Source organism: Oncorhynchus mykiss, chromosome 6, assembly GCF_013265735.2.
Source record: "Oncorhynchus mykiss isolate Arlee chromosome 6, USDA_OmykA_1.1, whole genome shotgun sequence".
Taxonomy (NCBI): domain Eukaryota; kingdom Metazoa; phylum Chordata; class Actinopteri; order Salmoniformes; family Salmonidae; genus Oncorhynchus; species Oncorhynchus mykiss.
Window position 1 is genome coordinate 49,326,547 of NC_048570.1, and position 16,870 is coordinate 49,343,416.

The window sequence follows — 16,870 nt, forward strand, 5'->3', positions numbered from 1 at the left end:
ATTAGACATATCTGACGTCATGTATTTGATATCTTTATGTGAAGGTTAATGTCCATATTGACATCAGTTCATTGTGTTTGAGGACGGTTCACTGACGGGTTTTCAACGGATACGATTAGACGAGTTTAACAGTTACAGAACAGCTGCAGTATCAGAGGCGCAGAGCCTTAATTAACGGGCTACACATAATGGCTGACGACAGCCAGGTAAGGTTCATTTTAGCCTACGAGCTTTACAGTTGTCCTAATTCCATCTTGTTCTAATGGCAAGTCTGCCTTAAGTGCAGAAACTATGGTTGATATTAGAAAATAAGTATGATTGGAAGTTTAGGCAAGTAATTCCAATTGGGGAATTGTTGTGGGATGTTAGCCTACCATATTGCGCGTGTAACATTCGTGCCATGGAGGATTGTGCAGGCCGGCAGGTTGCTACAGGATCCTAGTATCATGTATGTTATAGGGATCAGATCTGGCTGACTTTTTCACCTGAACTGCTCATTGGCTGTCCATAATGAGCCCAGCGAGCAGGATGTGTAGCTGGGCTCTGCAATAATTAGCTCCCAGAGCAATTACAAATAACTATTATTGTTTTAAAAGTGTCATTACAACTAGCAACATAACGGTCAGTCACCTCTAAGCAGGACTCAGTAGAAACGCTATGTGTTGGATTTGTCCATGTCTCGCTAAATTAACCTAGCTAATTAATTAACCTAACAGCCGTGGAGAATTTATACTACAGTTTTAAGGGATCTCTCGGAAGGTTTTAGATGATACAGTGGTGCTTCGTCCTCTGGATGAAGAACCATACATCTCGGCTTGGCTTCATTGCATTATTATTTGGGGAACGTTGACATGCCATTTGTGTTGACGGATGGATGAAAATAATGTAATTATAGTATCGTTATACATAGGCTAGCAGGAAAATCCGCATGAGATATCCATAGAGCTGAGCACTGCTCCATTTCAGCACCATGCCGCGGTCTCAGGTGCTGCCCAGACTCGAAACATTTCAGCGAAATGGGACGGTCCCCTGATGCCAAGAAACGTGTCAGCTCTATGCAGCGGACAGCTCCACAGTGCTGAAATAGTTCAAGCCCCCTTGAACGTCTGATTTGAAATTATTCTGCAAGTGGTTATAATTTATTGCACGTCCTAGTATTGCAGCTTTCCAACCTCTTTCAGCTTTCCAATTATAGCTAATGGATGGCAGCGAGTTACGTTTTTGTGCATGGTGATGAATGACGATGCATGATAAACCATAAATTAAACGCAAAAACGTGCACTTAGACATATTTTCGTTTGGCAGAACTTTGACAAGCTTTGATTTGTTTTCTAATGAAATTGACAATTCATATAGATATTAGACTTAGGCCTAATTGTGACATCATGTGTGTATGACATCTTTGAAGAATGCTCTGGCTTCAGCCAATCGGAATCGAGTATTCAACAATGCTTTGGCATAATTCAAGGACGTTCATATTCACTTCAGTTGTCTGCCGATGGTTCACTGACGTTTTTTCAAAGGAGGTATTAGTATTGCCTCTAAACAGCCTACAACAATAAGCTACTCATCATGTCAGATGACAGCAAGGTATGGTTCATTTGCCTATTTTGAGTTTAGAGGAGAAATTACTAACAATATAGTAGGTCACTAACACAGCAATAGGTCTCACTGGTTTGATCCATGGCCTGAAATCTGACCACTATTGCCGTTTTGTTTAAAATAGGAGCGAATAAGTTGTTTCATAAAGTCACAACCTAGGACTGATATTGACCTCTTATTTATCCACCAGAGCGTGAAATGGGAGGATCCCCCGGATGACCAAAATAAAGTTGTGGAGAACATGAAGGATGAAACAGAGACACATGAGACCAACAAGAACAGGACAGGAGGCAAGGTAAGAAATATGCTGTCCTTTACACATGCTCTGCCTACTTAGGCACAGATCTAGGATTAGTTTACTATCACTAAATCCTAGCCTTAAAGCATTAGGAGGAGACGCTACACTGACCTTAGATCTGCTATTAGACCTATAATCTGTTGTCATGTAGGCTAAACGTAAGTCCAGTGGCGGTGCCAAGAAGACTTCCGTGGAGGAGGACAGCAGCATTGGTGCAGGTCCGAGATTACTTCATGTTGGGTGCAGGTTGTGTTCAAATTCATCAGCACCGATCTGAGTAGATAGTATCTATATAGGTGAAAGCAATATAGTGGAGGCCCGCAGAGAGATGTGCTTTTACCTGTCCAGTACAATCAAATCCCTAAAGGTGAAGGAAATTAGGGATCAAGTTCAGATTCAACTTTAGATTTCTCTTTGCGGTTTCCCAGAGTCTTCTCAGACACCCGGGTGTGGTTTCCGGGAAAGGGGATCTATCATTGAGCAGCTGGAGAAGGAGGCTCAGAGGACTCTAATGCCTTCTCTCAAGATTGGGACATGCTGTGCCCCAATCCTCCTCTCCTTCCTGAGGAGTCTAACTGATGAGCAAGTCCCATGTCTTTTTCCAACCTCACATACAACAACTCTGAATTTATAGTCATAGTGCACCTTCTAACCACAAATGGGATTTCAAACACTACACCTAACCCTAACATCACTGTAACCACACACCTAACTCTTCTTGTAAATCAAGAACAAAATATCTCATGGACTTGCTAATTGCTTAAATAAATACACGTTTATTTTCCCTGACATGGCTATCTAGTGACTCCACTAACTCAACACCAGTGTGCAGGTAAAATATGTTTCCTTTCTTTTCTTTTCTCTAGTCAATGGAGAGTGATTCAGCATGGCATGAAAAATAACGTAAGTCTCTCCACATAAGGTTCTGGTCAAAAGTTGTGCGCTATATAGGGAATGGTGTCATGGAATTGCTTGATTGACAAAAACATTACTCTGTTTGTTGGCCATAGCTCACATTCGAGCAGCTCTCCATGCTGTGTCTGAAGATTGTTAAAGTCGTGACCCAGACAGCCCTCCGCATTCTCCTACCAGCGCTAGCTCGTATCATGGGGGTGAACCTGAGGAGTGGGGCAACCTCCCCAGAATCCCAGTGCTCTCTGACAGGGTCTGAGGATTCCTTAGGCGGTCTGGATGAGAGAGAGAAAAGGCTGCTGATCAGTGAGATGAACTACTGGACTAAGGAGAGGAGGAGGAATGGCAGTGCAGGATGCCGCCAAAAATCCACTCGCAGAACCTCATCACCATGCTGTTCGCCTAAGAGGTATGTTCACAGCAATATTTCAACATAATAATTGCAAGACCTGATCCATACTTATCATAAATTATTAACTTGGAATTCACACCTTGTAGTTTTAAGTTCTGGTCAGAAATGTTGCCACTGGGGGGGGTGGGTCCAGGTGAAAGTCATTTTTAACTGGGTAAGCCATGAAGTCATCTATGAATAAATAGATCAGGTACATGTCTTTCAGAAATAATCATATTCTGATGTCGTACAAACATAAAAATCAGGCAAAAAATCGTGTCAGTTGGCTTTAGGCTTCTAGAACTAAGGTGGTATGAGAAGTAATCCATCATTGCTCTAATTTGGTTTTCAGGCTCACTAATGACCCAGATTAGATACAGTTGGTTACATTTGCATGGCTTAAGTGGTGATTGTGTGTTTATCTTCAAGGTCCCAGACCTCATTGCAGAGCTTGCCTGCAACTAGAGAGGCTCCCCTCATGGAGGAGCCTCTGAAGGCTCTTTTTGGGGTAACGGAAGAGAGCCTTCTGATATCCCTGGTTGAGGGTCACTCCAACCCCACCTCCTCCAGCTCCTCCGAGTTGAGCTGTGCTATCGTGGGGGAGGTGGTACACCAGCTTAACTCTGGCCTCTCAGTGGCCATTCAGGCCAGCCCGGGGAGTTGCCCCCCTATGGACAGTCAGGACATAGCAGCAGGCAAGGAGGTCATTCGGGTAGCCTCGGTTCAGATCCTGGCCGAGCTACAGAGCCAAACATCTGAGCCAGAGTGGGTAGGGTTTATCGAGCCCCTCATGGACCCTGTGACTGATGATGTGCTGGAGGCCATTGTCGGCACAATGGACAAAATGGCACAGGACTTCAACATCCTATTGGATCTGGCCAAGAAGATGACAATCTTGGGGTCTAAATTTCTGACCAATCTTCAATGTGACCTAGATGTTGAGTGTCCATCTGGGAAGGAAGGGACCACTCACTTTCTCAAAGAGACTGGATCCTCTACCAGTGTGGTGGCCAGAAAGATTCAGACCCTCTCTAGCCCCGACTTTCAGTCTAAAGCCCTGAAGGCGGTGAGCACCATCCTTACAAGGAAAGTCAGCAGCTCTTCTGGCATGGCTCCTTCCTCTAGGCCTTCTAGTGCTGCTCCTAGCCTTACTGAAGCCCCGCTGAATACCAGCTGCACAGCCCTGACATCTGTAACCTCCACTGCCACAGTGATTGTTAAGGCATTTGTGGGAGGCATGGAGACGATAGCATCATTTGAAGACACATGTGAAGCAGTTGATTGGCCAGTTCCTGTAAATGACCACAAAACAGGGTCTTCACAGAAGATAACCTTCTCTCTAGCCGGCACACTCTATGGCCGTATACGAGCAAAGCTGAGGGACCTTTTAACTCTAGCCGCTCGAGAAGAAGGTGTGGCAAAGGATGCTTCTCTTCGGGAGTCTTCAGACACCCTGGAAAAGGCAACTGTTTCAACTGTTGAGGTCCAGTTACCCAGCACCGAACACAGTAGAGTTCCCAGAGAGAGCCAACCAATACCAGCTCTCTGTCTCTCCAATCTGGATACCAGTACTCAAGAAGTTCTTAGCAGTGTTTTTTCCATCTACAAGTCAGAGTTATCAAAAGTGGAGAGTAAATCCTTAGCCGTTGTCAGTTCATCTGATGAGTCCCTAGAGGCTTGTTGGTTTGTTGATGGTGTCCTATCAAAGCTTGATGACTATACTATTTCCCAGTCACCCTCACCCAATGAAGACTTGAGCGTGAGTACTCAATATTCTCAACTGAGCTCAGAAGAGAGTGTCAGAATCACAGAGTCCTCAACTAGTCTGATTCAGAGCATTAAGAACCTCTCTTGCAATGACTTTCAGACTCAGGCAGAAGAGGCAGTGAGTAAAGTGCTGATGAGATCCAGTCATTCCTTTATCACACAGATCAGCCATACTGGTCTTCAGAAAAGTCTGCAGGCTGGCTTATCATCTAGCTCACCATCAGAGATCCATGTCCTTTCAGAATCCATGTCCTCCATGTCCTCTGAGAATACAGCCTCTGGATTAGTGGAAACCTTTGTCAAAGGAATGGCGACTATTTTCCAGAAAAATGAGTCCACTGACACTGTGCTACTGGAAAGAAGTGGGAGAGTTTCACAGTGCTCCCACGGGGGCTCCCAACTGGATTATACTGAATTGAGTGTTAAAATATCAGAGGAGAAGCTTTGGTCAACAGCTAAGAACATCTGCGTCAGTATGAAGAACACACTTAAGGATTTCTTCACAGGGCTGAAGCCATCCGGATCCGAAAGGACAGAAATGGCTTCTTCCAAAGAGACCCTTGGGGAAATCCTGGTTGCTATCCAGAGTGAAATCTCAAACTTCGGGCGAATGAAGGATTCCAGGGAGCTCCTTCAGATCAATGATATGGTAGGAACTATGCTGAAGGAGATTGAGAAAAGTGAGGATGACAGTGAACAAGTCTGCCAAGACATCCCTCGAACCTGTTCATCTTTATCCACTTCTTTAAATGGTCGTAGTTCCTTGTCCAGCTCTTCAAAGGGTCCTAGGTCAGAGTGTGAGTTAGAGATCAACCTCCCTGGCACTCCCATCCCTGACGAAGTGCCTTTTGATCTGACCTGCCCCATCGTCAGGAGCTCCTGCATCGACACCAGGGACTCTAAAATGCCAGAGATTTCTACAAGTGACCTAAAGACAAAGATGATGGCACACACAGATGAACCCCTGCATCGTAACAGTCCAATGACTGACAGCAGCCGACCACCGAGTGCTAAAGTTTCTTTTCGATCCTCCACTCCGTCTTTCACCAGCAAGGGAACCTCTTTGGTACCAAAGGGAGAGGGGATTGACATTGAAGAGAAGGAGGTGTGTATCCCCAGCAGCTCTGGCCATCTGAGGGAGCTCTTAATCATCCCGGACATCAGCAGTGCCACTGCATTCCCACTGCAGTACTTGATGGACTCCAGCAAAGATGATGGCATCTGTTTTGTCACCATACTGGTGATAAGGTTGCTATCGGAGATCAGACCCTCAGCCCTAGATGGACCCTCCCAACAGGCAGCAGATCTGACAGAAACATCTCAGCAACTCATCAGACAAGTCCTGTCTGAGTTCTGTGCTGCATCCAGATTATCCAGGACACAGGCATATTCCCAGAACCTGAGCATCCAAAGGGTGTTCAGAGGTGTACATAAAAACCTCATGGAGGAGTTTGGCTCTTATAACACCCTGCAAGCAGCTATGTCCTCCCAGGGCCCTGCATTTGACAGAGTCCTGGTAAAGTCCTTGACCCAGCAGCTGGTACAGGGATGCAAGGAGGCGTCAAGACCAGCTTCTGCTGCAACAAACCCATCAGACCAGGCTGAGACGGAGAGGGGGGCTGAGCAGAAAGCAAGAAGGAGCTTCCTTTGCTTTTCAATGACCAAACTCAGGATCAACTTCAAGGTATAGCAGGGAGTTAGCATTTGTTTTTTGTTCCAGTTAGGTGCTGATGTTATTGATGTGGCTATGATAAGACAAATACATGAAATAAATATTTTTTATTCACCACTAAATTGTTGCCTTGGATTCAGAAGTGTTCCATTTATTTATTCTCTGTACCATTTTCTTTACCTTTCTTCTGTTAGCGTTCCAAGAGAGGAAACAAAAAGGACTGCCATTCAGTCCAGGACCAGACTGAGATTCCCTCTACTGATGGACATTGCATAGGTAAGGATGTTTTAGAGCTCTGCTATAGCTTGTAGTTTTGTTTAGGTGTGTGTTAGAAACATAGGAATGCCTACCAAACTCATAGCACTGTTATTTTTCAACGTTACTATACTGCATCTCTCTCTCTCTCTCTCTCTTACCCCATCCATTTCTCTTGTGTTTCTAGCTCCAGTTGGAGAGGGTTCTCCCTCCATATCTCAGCCTGTCAAAAAACGATCCTTGATTGTCAGGGTCTTTTCAGCAATGATGAAGCCATTCAGGCGCTTCACCAAGAAGAACCTGTAACCTGTTACGCTGCATGAAGAACTACTTTTGTAACAGCAAGACTTTTGACAAGAGGAATTTCTGCATGTCTAACCTTTCAAAGTCTATTTGATCAAATAAATGCCATTGATTTTACAAGAATTTCAAGTGTTTTGGAAGATTGATAATACTGAAGCAGATTTTCTCAGAGAAATGCACTAGTTCCCCCTTGGTTACACATTTATTGTGCAGTTTTTGAGTTGGCAGGACTTGGGGCAGCAGGTAGCCTTGTGGTTAGAGCATTGGGCCAGTAACTGAAAGGTTGCTAGGTCAGATCCCTGAGCTAACCATGTAAAAATATGACGTTCTGCTCCTGAACAAGGTAGTTAACCCACTGTTCCTAAGCTGTCATTGTAAATAAGAATTTGTTCTGAACTGACTTGTCTAGGAAAATAAATAAAATAACCACAGCTTGACTCTAATACAATAGTTGCTGCATAGACTGTCAGATAACCAGATGTTCTCTATTAATTTAGTTAGATTGGTAAGAGCTTATTAGCAGCAAGGGGAAAACACATAGAGGAGAATTAGCTATCTGCAGCTAGGTCAACCCTCTGAGATGCTTTCTATATTTTTTTAAATATTATTTTTTATTTCACCTTTATTTAACCAGGTAGGCAAGTTGAGAACAAGTTCTCATTTACAATTGCGACCTGGCCAAGATAAAGCAAAGCAGTTCGACACATACAACGACACAGAGTTACACATGGAGTAAAACAAACATACAGTCAATAATACAGTATAAACAAGTCTATATACGATGTGAGCAAATAAGGTGAGATAAGGGAGGTAAAGGCAAAAAAAAGCCATGGTGGCAAAGTAAATACAATATAGCAAGTAAAACACTGGAATGGTAGATTTGCAGTGGAAGAATGTGCAAAGTTGAAGTAAAAAATAATGGGGTGCAAAGGAGCTAAATAAATAAATAAAATAAAATAAATACAGTAGGGAAAGAGGTAGTTGATTGGGCTAAATTATAGGTGGGCTATGTACATGTGCAGTAATCTGTGAGCTGCTCTGATAGTTGGTGCTTAAAGCTAGTGAGGGAGATAAGTGTTTCCAGTTTCAGAGATTTTTGTAGTTCGTCCCAGTCATTGGCAGCAGAGAACTGGAAGGAGAGGTGGCCAAAGAAACAATTGGTTTTGGGGTTGACCAGAGAGATATACCTGCTGGAGCGCGTGCTACAGGTGGGTGATGCTATGGTGACCAGCGAGCTGAGATAAGGGGGGACTTTACCTAGCAGGTTCTTGTAGATGACATGGAGCCAGTGGGTTTGGCGACGAGTATGAAGCGAGGGCCAGCCAATGAGAGCGTACAGGTCGCAATGATGGGTAGTATATGGGGCTTTGGTGACAAAACGGATTGCACTGTGATAGACTGCATCCAATTTGTTGAGTAGGGTATTGGAGGCTATTTTGTAAATGACAAGGATTGGTAGGATGGTCAGTTTTACAAGGGTATGTTTGGCAGCATGAGTGAAGGATGCTTTGTTGCGAAATAGGAAGCCAATTCTAGATTTAACTTTGGATTGGAGATGTTTGATGTGGGTCTGGAAGGAGAGTTTACAGTCTAACCAGACACCTAGATATTTGTAGTGTCCACGTATTCTAAGTCAGAGCCGTCCAGAGTAGTGATGTTGGACAGGCGGGCAGGTGCAGGCAGCGATCGGTTGAAGAGCATGCATTTAGTTTTACTTGTATTTAAGAGCAATTGGAGGCCACGGAAGTAGAGTTGTATGGCATTGAAGCTTGCCTGGAGGGTTGTTAACACAGTGTCCAAAGAAGGGCCAGAGACTCACCAGCAGCAAGAGCGACATCATTGATGTATACAGAAAAGAGAGTCGGTCCAAGAATTGAACCCTGTGGCACCCTGCCAGAGGTCCGGACAGCAGACCCTCCGATTTGACACACTGAACTCTATCAGAGAAGTAGTTGGTGAATCAGGCGAGGCAATCATTTGAGAAACCAAGGCTGTCGAGTTTGCCGATGAGGATGTGGTGATTGACAGAGTCGAAAGCCTTGGCCAGATCAATGAATACGGCTGCACAGTACTGTTTCTTATCGATGGCGTTTAGGACCTTGAGCGTGGCTGAGGTGCACCCATGACCAGCTCTGAAACCAGATTGCATAGCTGATAAGGTATGGTGAGATTCTATTGTTTTCATACTGTTTTTATTTATTTACTTTTCTGCTCTTTTGCTCACCAGTATCTTTACCTGCACATGACCAGCTGATAATTTATCACTCCAGTGTTAATCTGCTAAGTTGTAATTATTCGCCTACCTCCTCATGCCTTTTGCACACAATGTAGATACTATTTTTTTCCTACTGTGTTATTGACTTGTTTATTGTTTACTCCATGTGTAACTCTGTGTTGTTGTCTGTTCACACTGCTATACTTTATCTTGGCCAGGTCGCAGTTGTAAATGAGAATTTAATCTCAACTAGCCTACCTGGTTAAATAAAGGTGAAATAAAATAAAAATCAGGCACTTTTTTTCAGAAAACCGATGGCAGCGTCTATCATTGCTCTTCTACCATCTATCCCATGTCTGCACCTCCCTCTTCCATCAAAAACAAATTACCTGGTTAAAGGTAGTTAGGCTAGGGGTTAGGGTTAAGGTTAGAGTTAAGTTTAGGAGTTAGGTTAAAGGGTTAAGGTTAGAGTTAGGGGAAGGGTTAGCTGTAAGGGTTAGGGGAAGGGTTAGCTAACATGCTAAGTAGTTACAAAGTAGCTAAAAAGTAGTAAGTAGTTGAAAGTTTGCTAATTAGCTAAAGTCCTCTGTGATGAAATTCAAAATCATAACCTTTGGATCGTTAGACATCCGTGTTATACTGTATGCCCACCCCTCCACCCTGACCAACCACCCTACTTTCGTTTTTGCCTTAAATAACCATTTGTCTTATATAACCATACCAAACATAACATATTATACTAATTTGAGTGTCCCGGATTTACATTTACTATGTTATGTCTAGTCTATGAGATCAGGCTGATCACAGACATGAACAGAGTAACAGGTCATTGTAGTTATGAGTGTGAGGGATTGGAGGATTTCACTGTGGGTCAATGCAGAGCTAAGCATGAAGGGTTTTTGTGGCATGAAATAAAACCAGAAACCACAGCACAGAGGAAACCTCTGAGGGTCATAATGGCTGGTCCCATTAAACCTGGGGGAGGAGGAGTTTGAGCAGACCTCAGAGGACAGGAGCTGTCATGGTGTTAAGGACAGTAGATGAATCACCGCACTTTTTTGCTCTTGTTCCCTGTGTGTGTGTGTGTGTGTGTGTGTGTGTGTGTGTCTGTGTGTGTGTGTGTGTGTGTGTGTGTGTGTGTGTGTGTGTGTGTGTGTGTGTGTGTCTGTGTGTGTGTGTGTGTGTGTGTGTCTGACAGAGGTAGAACGTGATGAAATACAGAATTGTGCGTTCGTTTGTTGTAGCTTTTTATTATTGTAATAGATCATTTTCATCCCTAGCTTTTTAAGAATGAGGCAAGATGAAGTCAAATTTCTCAAACAAGAAACACTGTTGACTGTTTCCCTTCAGTCAATTTCTCATTCTCTTGTAAAATAGCAATGATGCAAGCGCTCTGATCTAGAAGCCAGTGAAAGCCAGAGGTTTTACAGCTAGTTTGTTCAGCTCAGGAAAGCCCCACGGCAGCACTTTGGAGTGTAGCATTGTGTTTTGATATCCTCATCTCCTTTGACAGTGTCTCCCGCATTCCGACAGAGCAGATAAAGCAGTACTGGGTAGAGCTGGTGGGGCTTTCAGAGTCAGTTTCATCTTTCTGCTCAGGCACAGGGCAGGCATCCTATGAACTGTTTATCTCAGGAGTGCCTGATTTACCTCTGAACGGTGTCAAATGTGAGAGAAAGTGGGATCCGGGTGTTTTTTTACCGTTGTATGGATGTCTCTCTTTGACGAAGAAAAGCCTTGCCAATGAGAACCTTATTCCAGTCAGAGAGATATTATCAATATTTGTGTTGACACATACCCTACTGCTTCAGTCAGGATAGCATCACGGCTGGGGATTTGTTGTCATCTGTCTGAGACGGAGATACTGGTTGAGCAGAATACATTTAGAGGTACATTGGGAAAGAAAATCCTGCATGTATGAAAAAGCCCACCCTGTGGGTGTCACAACGTCGTCGATCTTGTCTTACTATACACCTGGTTTCAATCCCATTCATTACCTGTTGTGTATTTAACCGTCTGTTTTCCCTCATGTCTTTGTCAGAGATTGTTTTATGTTCAGTATTCGTGTTTTGTATTTGGTGCGCGACGGGTCCTCGTACCCACTTTGTTTCATTGTATTTCATGGTTTTGGAGTTATGTGTTTTAAGTTTTAATTATCCTGTGCCTGACTTCCCTGCCACCTATAAACACGACTGTGATAGAATCTCCGACCAAAATGAAGTCAGCAGGAGAAGGTACCCCAGCCATGGAGGTGGAGGAGCGCCACGGTCCACCCAGCTCCATCGGACCGTGAGAAGAGTTTCGCCCTCATCTCGTGCCTCACCGGGAAAGCCCTGGAGTGGGCCAGCGCTGTGTGTGGAGGGGGAGATGCGAAGTTGGACGATTTTGAGGAGTTCACCCGCTGTTTCCGGACAGTATTCGACCACCCACCCGAGGGCAGAGCGGCAGGTGAGCGCCTCTACCATCTGAGGCAGGAGATGAGGAGCGCACAGAAGTTTGAGCTGGAGTTTAGGACCCTGGCTGCCGGCGCTGGATGGAGCAACAGGGCCCTGATCGACAATTACCGCTGTAGTCTATGTGAGGACGTCCGTCGGGAGCTGGTCTGCAGAGACACCACCCTCACCTTCGACCAGCTGGTGGACCTGTCCATCCGGCTGGACAACCTGCTGGCTACTCGCGGATGTCCAGATCGGGGTCTGGTTGTTCCATCCTCCCGCACACCCTCTCCGATACCCATGGAGCTGGGAGGTGCGGTGCGCAGGGAGACCGGAGGGGGTTCCCTCTCGTGCACCATATGTGGCCGCAGAGGTCACACTGCTGGTCGGTGCCGGGTTGGTTCCTCTGGGAATCGAGGTAGAAGGCAGGGCACTCTGGCGTCACCCCAGGTGAGTAAGCACCATTCTCATCCAGAGCCCGCTGTTGCACATATGTTTGTCTCTGTTACTTTTCCTGAATTTTCCCTGTGTTCCCAGCATAAGGTGCTAGTAGATTCAGGCGCGGCTGGGAATTTCAGTAATAAAGGATTAGCTCATAGTTTAGGGATCCCCATTGTTCCTGTGCATATGCCTTTCCCCGTTCATGCCTTAGATAGTCGACCATTAGGGTCAGGGTTTATCAGGGAGGCAACCGCTCCTTTGAGTATGGTAACGCAGGGGGGTCACAGGGAAAAGATGAATCTTTTTCTTATTGATTCTCCTGCGTATTCCGTGGTGCTTGGCCTACCCTGGTTAGCTTGTCATAACCCCACTGTTTCTTGGCCACAGAGGGCTCTCACGGGGTGGTCGCGAGAGTATTCATGTAGGTGTTTAGGGGTTTCCGTTGGTGCTACTACGGTGGAAAGTCCAGACCAGGTCTCCACCGTGCGCATTCCCCCAGAATATGCCGATTTGGCTCTCGCCTTCTGTAAAAAGAAGGCGACTCAATTACCACCCCATCGACGGGGGGATTGTGCGATAGATCTCCTGGTAGACACTGCACTTCCCAGGAGTCACGTGTATCCCCTGTCGCAAGCGGAGACGGTGGCTATGGAGACATATGTCTCCGAATCCCTGCGTCAGGGGTACATTCAGCCCTCCATTTCACCTGTCTCCTCGAGTTTATTTTTTGTGAAGAAGAAGGATGGAGGTTTGTGCCCGTGCATTGATTATCGAGGTCTCAATGAAATCACGGTGAGGTATAGTTACCCGCTACCTCTTATTGCTATGGCGATTGTATGGCGATTGATTGCACAGGGCTCGCTTCTTCAATAAACTGGATCTCAGGAGTGCGTACAATCTGGTGCGTATTCGGAAGGGAGACGAGCGTAAGACCGAATTTAGTACCACCTCAGGGCATTATGAGTACCTCGTCATGCCGTATGGGTTGCAGCCGTGCGTAATTAGCCAACTCCCACCACGGTAAAAGAGGTGCAGTGATTTTTTGAGTTTGCCAACTACTAGAGGTTTATCCTTTATACTGGAGGTTTATCCGGGGCGCCAAACAATGATGCACCTGTAGAATGGTTGTTAAGACACTAACAGCTTACAGATGGTAGGCAATTCAGGTCACAATTATGAAAACTTAGGACACTAAAGAGGCCTTTCTACTGACTCTGAAAATCACCAAAAGAAAGAAAGATGCCCAGGGTCCCTGCTCATCTGCGTGAACATGCCTTAGGCATGCTGCAAGGAGTTATGAGGACTGAAGATGTGGCCAGGGCAATAAATTGCAATGTTCGTAGTGAGAGACGCCGAAGACAGCGCTACAGGGAGACAGGACAGGACGGACAGCTGATGGTCCTCGCAGTGGCAGACCACGTGTAACACCTGCACAGACCACGTGTAACAACACCCGCATCGGTACATGCGAACATCACACCTGCGGGACAGGTACAGGATGGCAACAACAACTGCCCGAGTTACACCAGGAAAGCACAATCCCTCGATCAGTGCTCAGACTGAATAGACTGAATAATAGGCTGAGAGAGGCTGGACTGGGGGCTTGTAGGCCTGTTGTAAGGCAGGTCCTCACCAGACATCACCGGCAACAACGTCACCTATGGGCACAAACCCACCGTCGCTGGACCAGACAGGACTGGCAAAAAGTGTTCTTCACTGCGAGTCGCGGTTTTGTCAAACCAGGGGAGATGGTCGGATTTGCGCTTATCGTCGAAAGAATGAGCGTTACAGAGGCCTGTACTCTGCAGCGGGATCGATTTGGAGTTGGAAGGTCCATCATGGGCTGGGGCGGTGTGTCACAGCATCATTGGACTGAGCTTGTTGTCATTGCAGGCAATCTCAATGCTGTGCGTTACAGGGAAGACATCCTCCTCCCTCATGTGGTACCCTTCCTGCAGGCTCATCCTGACATGACCCTGCAGCATGACAATGCCACCACGCACAGAACGAGCAGTATGGCTGATTTCCTACAAGACAGGAATGTCAGTGTTTTGCCATGGCCAGCAAAGAGCCCGGATCTCAATCACATTGAGCATGTCTAGGCCCTGTTGGATCGGATGGAGAGGACAGGGCCATTCCCCCCTAGAAATGTCTGGGATCTTGCAGGTGCCTTGGTGGAAGAGTGGGGTAACATCTCACAGGAATAACTGGCAAGTCTGGTGCAGTCCATGAGGAGGAGATGCACTGCAGTACTTAATGCTGCTGGTGGCCACACCAGATACTGACTGTTACTTTTGATTTTGCCCTTCCCCTTTTGTTCAGGGACACATTATTCAATTTCTGTTCGTCACATATCTGTGGAACTTGTTCAGTTTGTCTCAGTTTTTGAATCTTATGTTCGTACAAATATTTACAAGTGTTACGTTTCCTGAAAATAATTGCAGTTGACAGTGAGAGGACATACATACACACACACACACACACACACACACAAAGCCTACCATCAGTAACACACTACGCCGCCAGGGACTCAAATCCTGCAGTGCCAGACGTGTCCCCCTGCTTAAGCCAGTACATGTCCAGGCCCGTCTGAAGTTTGCTAGAGAGCATTTGGATGATCCAGAAGAAGATTGGGAGAATGTCATATGGTCAGATGAAACCAAAATATAACTTTTTGGTAAAAACTCAAAGAACAAAGAATGCTGAGTTGCATCCAAAGAACACCATACCTACTGTGAAGCATGGGGGTGGAAACAGCATGCTTTGGGGCTGTTTTTCTGCAAAGGGACCAGGACGACTGCTCCGTGTAAAGGAAAGAATGAATGGGGCCATGTATCGTGAGATTTTGAGTGAAAACCTCCTTCCATCAGCAAGGGCATTGAAGATGAAACGTGGCTGGGTCTTTCAGTATGACAATGATCCCAAACACACCGCCCGGGCAACAAAGGAGTGGCTTCGTAAGAATCATTTCAAGGTCCTGAAGTCTCCAGATCTCAACCCCATAGAAAATCTTTGGAGGGAGTTGAAAGTCTGTGTTGCCCAGCAACAGCCCCAAAACATCACTGCTCTAGAGGAGATCTGCATGGAGGAATGGGCCAAAATACCAGCAACAGTGTGTGAAAACCTTGTGAAGACTTACAGAAAACGTTTGACCTCTGTCATTGCCAACAAAGGGTATATAACAAAGTATTGAGATAAACTTTTGTTATTGACCAAATTCTTATTTTCCACCATACATACATACATACATACATACAGTGCCTTGCGAAAGTATTCGGCCCCCTTGAACTTTGCGACCTTTTGCCACATTTCAGGCTTCAAACATAAAGATATAAAACTGTATTTTTTTGTGAAGAATCAACAACAAGTGGGACACAATCATGAAGTGGAACGACATTTATTGGATATTTCAAACTTTTTTAACAAATCAAAAACTGAAAAATTGGGCGTGCAAAATTATTCAGCCCCTTTACTTTCAGTGCAGCAAACTCTCTCCAGAAGTTCAGTGAGGATCTCTGAATGATCCAATGTTGACCTAAATTACTAATGATGATAAATACAATCCACCTGTGTGTAATCAAGTCTCCGTATAAATGCACCTGCACTGTGATAGTCTCAGAGGTCCGTTAAAAGCGCAGAGAGCATCATGAAGAACAAGGAACACACCAGGCAGGTCCGAGATACTGTTGTGAAGAAGTTTAAAGCCGGATTTGGATACAAAAAGATTTCCCAAGCTTTAAACATCCCAAGGAGCACTGTGCAAGCGATAATATTGAAATGGAAGGAGTATCAGACCACTGCAAATCTACCAAGACCTGGCCGTCCCTCTAAACTTTCAGCTCATACAAGGAGAAGACTGATCAGAGATGCAGCCAAGAGGCCCATGATCACTCTGGATGAACTGCAGAGATCTACAGCTGAGGTGGGAGACTCTGTCCATAGGACAACAATCAGTCGTATATTGCACAAATCTGCCCTTTATGGAAGAGTGGCAAGAAGAAAGCCATTTCTTAAAGATATCCATAAAAAGTATTGTTTAAAGTTTGCCACACGCCACCTGGCAGACACACCAAACATGTGGAAGAAGGTGCTCTGGTCAGATGAAACCAAAATTGAACTTTTTGGCAACAATGCAAAACGTTATGTTTGGCGTAAAAGCAACACAGCTGAACACACCATCCCCACTGTCAAACATGGTGGTGGCAGCATCATGGTTTGGGCCTGCTTTTCTTCAGCAGGGACAGGGAAGATGGTTAAAATTGATGGGAAGATGGATGGAGCCAAATACAGGACCATTCTGGAAGAAAACCCGATGGAGTCTGCAAAAGACCTGAGACTGGGACGGAGATTTGTCTTCCAACAAGACAATGATCCAAAACATAAAGCAAAATCTACAATGGAATGGTAGTAAATAAACATATCCAGGTGTTAGAATGGCCAAGTCAAAGTCCAGACCTGAGTCCAATCAAGAATCTGTGGAAAGAACTGAAAACTGCTGTTCACAAATGCTCTCCATCCAACCTCACTGAGCTCGAGCTGTTTTGCAAGGAGGAATGGGAAAAAATTTCAGTCTCTCGAT